Source organism: Scatophagus argus, chromosome 20, assembly GCF_020382885.2.
Source record: "Scatophagus argus isolate fScaArg1 chromosome 20, fScaArg1.pri, whole genome shotgun sequence".
Classification (NCBI taxonomy): domain Eukaryota; kingdom Metazoa; phylum Chordata; class Actinopteri; family Scatophagidae; genus Scatophagus; species Scatophagus argus.
Window position 1 is genome coordinate 7,251,893 of NC_058512.1, and position 6,000 is coordinate 7,257,892.

Below are 6,000 nucleotides of genomic sequence, written 5' to 3' on the forward strand. Positions count from 1 at the left end.
AATATACACATTTCTTTTCAAAGCCCTGTGTCTTTGTAAATTTCATGTTAGATGTACATTTCAGGTAGAAAAGAAAGTACTGCCTCATTGTTGCCATGGAATTGCTTATCAACCATATACATCATGGGGTGTTGCTAGGCTCTCAAGTCAACATGTCAGTGTTAGACATTAGTCAGACCATCAGAATAACAACTTCTATTCAGTCAGCGAAAATAAGTTTAATAATTAGTGGACTGTGGGTTGTTGACATGTTCATTTAATTGTTAATGGTCTGCATCAGCTTGCATCATTATGTGATAATGAAACTGAGATCACTAAATATCTTGCACAAGTGGAAAACTCAACAATGGGGAATAACATGTTTATCCAGAGACTCAATATCTCATTTTTTTTCCCTGAGATGTTTGTGGAGCTTTTTTTCCGCTTTTTTCCAGCAGAGAGTAGCTCTTTAATTTCCTATGTACCCTGCATTGTCTGACAAAAACAAACTCAAAAATCAAGCATATTTTTTGTCTTTGAGTACACTTCAATTTTGTCACCTTTGTCACCAACAATTTTTGTTTTAAACAGTAGTCAAAGGGTCCTCTGGATGTTCTTCCTGTTTTTCCAAAGAACATACAGTATGTTTACAGATTTCAGTTTTAATAACTAACCATTCTGAAAGGTGAAAAAACATCCATAACAGAAAAGTACAGAGAGAAAAGGAAATGGGATCAGACAAGGAGAAATGAGCTGCGCTGGTGTGAATAAACAGATCGGATCAAAGGTACGGTCTTGTTCTGCGACCTCCAATAAAATTCACATTATGTTAGACTATAGAAGAAATGAAAGAAGATGCCTTTCAGGTTGCTATGAGTTGTACATTAAAATAACAACAAAAATACAGTGATAATAATTTTTATTTTTTTAGTCTGAAATTATTATTATTTTATTTTTTACAAAATCAAGTGCTTTACTTACATATAAACAGGCAATAAATAGTGAAAACAAGACAAACAATAACAACAACTAAAGAGCACATATATGTAGGTGGGAGAAAATCATATGAGCCTTAACATTTTCCAAGTTTAATGACCCTAATACAGTTATATACACTAAAGGTCAATTGTTTAATTGTATGTCCCCAAGCACTGCATAAGTACTCCTCAAAGTGTCAATTGTGTAGCGTTGACCGGTGATGATGATGAAATTAAAAAGATAAACTATCCCAGTATAGCTTTCATTATAGTGTTAGATTTTCTGGTAACACTGCATAATGAGTGGCTGCAGGGAACCGTCCCATTACATTTAATTACTCTGATAAATGGATTAAAATTGGCCACCACCAGATGGTGCTATTTTTTTTTTTTTAATTTTCTCTGAACACAACATTGACTGCTTTGCCCAGGAGCAGAAGAAGACATTCAGCCTCACTGTAGAGCAAAGGACAGAGCAAATATGTTAATAATATATTTAATGGGTTCGGTAACGCAGGGTAGCGATGGAAACACGTTGCAATCTGTGTAAAATAAATTGGTCACCACATATAAGCAGTGCCACAAAAATGATCTGACTTGGACGACACATTCATGATTTTACACATTGTTTGCAGTTCACATCATCTTATTTAAATACCTTTCTTAGCATTAGGTTACGAGTTTCCTGACATGGAGCCCACAAAGCCTTGAGGGCATGTTGAATTTGGGAGGCTATATGTGAGCATAACTGAAGCTACACGGAGTAAGCAGTCTCTCCCTCAGACTTTCTCTCCCTGAGGCGCTTTTCTGCACACAAGGTTGTTTACAAATGACGATACTCTCTCCCCATCTCTCACTCACGCTCAGACTTTCACTCTCTCACAAACACCCCTATCTTGCTCACACCTCACTGAGTATGCACAACCTGGACCGGGGTAATCCTCGAACTTGTAGGCTGTGCTGTGTGCTCAAAGCAAATCCCATTCCCTTAAAATGCAGACACATCTGGAGCTGACACCTCAGAGGTGAGAGAACATAGCTTTGTCTCCTTTTATGTTTGCTCTTCTTCTATGCTCCATGCTCCCCTACATACCAATAACCACTGAACATGCGCCATTTCATAAAAATGTCCAGTCTGCAATAAGTTATTACTGGAATAATTGCTTGTTATCATAAAGCACTTTCTGCAGGTTGGATATGTGACTGCTCACCGTGAAGTGGCAACTACCTATGGACCTATGTAATTACTGTAATATATGGCGAAGAACAATTTGGTGTGTTACAGTTAACGCAAAATTAAACTTTTACTGTAATTACAGATATTAGATGATGATGAAAAATGAATTTCATGAGCAGCATGTGGATGGTTTCCTTTTTTTTGTGATTTGAAGCCATCATCTCTTTCACACCAGAAGGAATATTAAATGCAAACCAGGAAGGATCATGCATTTGATTTTTGTTTTTTTGGGAAAATACACTTCCACCTCATAACATGTGCCATGTCTAAAAGTCATCTCCAAAATCACGTAAACCCTGTTTTTGTTTTTATTTGAGTGAATGCTTTTATCACTGAAATGAATAACTTCTGAACTAAAAGTCCAGCACACACGCCAGTCCATCCATTCACCAAACTGGGGATTCACAATTGTTTCTGCAGCAGCTGAGAGAAGTACATGTCCTAGCATGTTCCAACACTTCCCAGTGGTCTCCTCACTTGTGCTAAGAACACAAACGGTGCCACACATGGAGATCCCCACAAGAAGCTTGAACAGCTTCCACTGCATGGGGAAGGACAACAGGTCCCATTTCTGGAGCAATTTTACCATCACGTATCCTCGCTTGTCACCTTGTCTAAAATTGTTAGGTGTCCTCCAGCTGAATGTCTCAAGTCACACTTTCAAATGAGATACCCACAAGTGAAGTGTGTTTTTCACTGCCATAAAGGCAGGTTTTGTCAGACATCCTCATGGAGAGAAACATAGCAAAGACGAAGCTTTAAAATATATAGACTGAGGAGCAGGACAGTACCTCTGTCTGTCTTTTATATGTGGAACAACCTGCAGAATTTCTTTTCAAAGGAGGACAAGAGAGGATTGTTATTGTACCGTTTCATACAAAACTAATCAGTTACCTAATATGTGGTTAATTTCAGGGTAAGGTTATAATGTGATATGTGATAATGTGATAACTTAATGGTAAGAAGTGCTGCACCTCCATGTGTTGGAGGAGGGCTTGTAGCTTGTTGGGTGACATCATAAACTCACTGCAAAAGATTTTGATGATGGGAAAACGTACTTTTGATGATGCCAAAACCCAAGAAAAACTCTCATGATTTTATTCCAACATGTGAAATTTGTCTGCGACAGTAAAATTGTTCATAAGTTGTTTAAGTAAGTTATACATTGTTGCATTGTGCTGCTGTAATAAGGAAGATATGCACTGCTGATCCGCAGCACCAGCCCATCACACATTTGTTTTCAATATTCTACAAGAGTAATGTTCTTTCCTTTAAAAATCGACCATTAGCGTAAGATGGAGGGTACTGAACATTTTCTCCTTGAGCTTCTTGCTTGGTGATCAGGCTGATGTGTAATTGGCCACAGCTAAATGCTTTGCAGGTATTGGAGGTTTTTTTTTCTGTCTTCTGGGTTGGCTCTCCTCTCACTGCCACAACAGATTATAGTTTTCTCATCCTTGTTGCTCTATCTTTTTACAGCTAATGCTGGTCTCTCTTTTCATGTTTACTGCTTTTACTGAAAATGGGCTGAACCCAGTACCAGACTTTCTAAGTGCACAGTTGAGGCAGTGTTTCTGCATGTCACGTGTAACTTGAACTCATCCAGACACCACTGAAGTTGGCTATAAGCAAACCAGTGTTTTTTTTGTTTTTCTGTCTCAATTCCAAAGGTTGGCACAAAATGCATTGTGTTGAACTGTTTGATCCCTTATCAATCATGTGAAGGCACCAAAGAGACTTTTAGGATTTGATGTTTTCTTTTAACTTGCTTGTATTTAATCTAAATGTTTTTCATAGTTGTTTTATTTTGCTTTTTTACATTACTGACCTTGTCTTGCATTACCGTTTTTTTTTTCTGGTGATGATGTCATTGCATCATCACTCAGTCTCTCCAACCTGAATGAGTGCCCGTACTTTTGCGATGCAGTCTGTGTTATGGTTTAAATGTGAATGATAAATTTCCTCTGTGAAGGCAACCTAAGCCCCACAGTGGCAGATATGGAAATAAGTGCAAAGGAAAACACAAATATAAATTAGTGTAAGCAGTTAAGTGTAGCTCCAGATAAACCCCTGACTGGCTGTAAAGACAAGTGCCTGCGTGCACAGAATGCTGAGCGCAGTCAGCCCCCTTGTAAACAAAGCTCCTGCTATTTAGTTTCAGTTGGCTTAATTAGAATGAATGAGGGGGCCTTGTGCAAAGAGGACAGTTTTTGTGGGTAGAGGGAGAGAGGAATTGGCCATGGTGGATGGAAAGCTGGACTGAGAGATAAAGTTACGAGCGTGTGGCACAGACCAATTGGACAATGACAAACAAAGCCCTCAGCCATAAGCGCAGCCGTAATGAATTTAGGGGAACAACATACATGTTAATGTGCGAAAATCAAATTATCATGATTATGTTCCATGTTTTATCATCACATCAAAGATAGAGGACGTGTGTGTGTGTGTGTGTGTGTGTGTGTGTGTGCGCGTTAGTGAGAGAGATAATGGTTTCATGTGTGTTTGTGGATGCACATTTGCAGTCGCTTTCTTGTCTTTTTCAGACGGATATTTAGTCCTAATGAGGCCCTTTGCCATATGTGTTAACCATAACACCATATATTTAGTTGTACAATTTCCCTCAATATGTGCCCGAATATATTTTTCCAGTATTATGTTTGGGGTGTGTTCTGAACCATTGTAAAGTGAGTGTATGGTCAGATGTCACAGGCACAGCTCCAAATTTGTGAGGTACTGCTCAAGTGCAAGCAAACTTTATGGGACTACTTCACAAATGATGTCAGTGGGTTTTGTTTTGCACACGCACACACACACACACACATGACAGAGAGCTATTATGTAGGCTAATGATTTTTCTTATGAGGCTTTAAATATACTTTTAGGTATGGGAAAGTATGGGAAAATATCGCCTTCATTTTCTGCAGTGTACTTAAACATTACTAACCACAGTCTCTTTTGTCTTTTGTCCCATATTTAAAACCTGTAGGATTTCTGCTGGTAGACCTTAAAGACACTTAATGCCTTAAAGTCCAACTGAAACTAAATTTAGTCATCCCATCTTGTTATCAAAAAATGTCAGTGTGCTTTTTTAAAAAATATATTGTTGTTAGAGGTTTTATTATTTAAAGGAAGAATAAAGGTCTCTGGGGAAAGAAATCAGAAATGTTCCTTTTTGTCTCAGCTGGCTAGAGGGGTGTGTTTGTGTCTGTTTGATTGACAGCAGCTGGCAGGCTGCCGGCATGTTGGTGTTACAATGTAGAGAGTGAAAGACAAAGTAAACAAATTTGTGCTATACCTTCCCTGTCGTGGGCAGACAACTTGTTGTTAGTGGCACTTAAGAGTAAAGACCACAATAGCATCTAACCGGATGTAAATGACATTTGCAGTTACGTTTACATGCTGTTTAATGTGCTGCAGCTGAGCAGCTAATTAGCTACCTAAGCCGCAAACTTTCCCACTTGCTCATTCAGCAAACTAAATTGCAGGTCAGGATGTATCTTGTTATTTGTGAATTAGATAAGAAGGACACTTTACACTTTAGCAGGAAAGCTAATGTGTTTGTTGTTGTTCTTCAAATTCTGTTACTCTTATGTTTTGTAGCAGAGTGCATGTGATAGTTGTGCAGTAGGTGAGGGGTAAGGCATTGGTATCGGAACTGTTCTGGTTTCTGTTTGTAATCTGTTTGTTGTCCGAGTAGTACCGATCAATCATGTCTGAGTGGGCTTTGGTTGCATCAAGTGCAAACCTACTGTGACGTCCCCCACTGGTTTATTGACTACTGCTTTAAAGCCTCTAGTTTGGCATTAT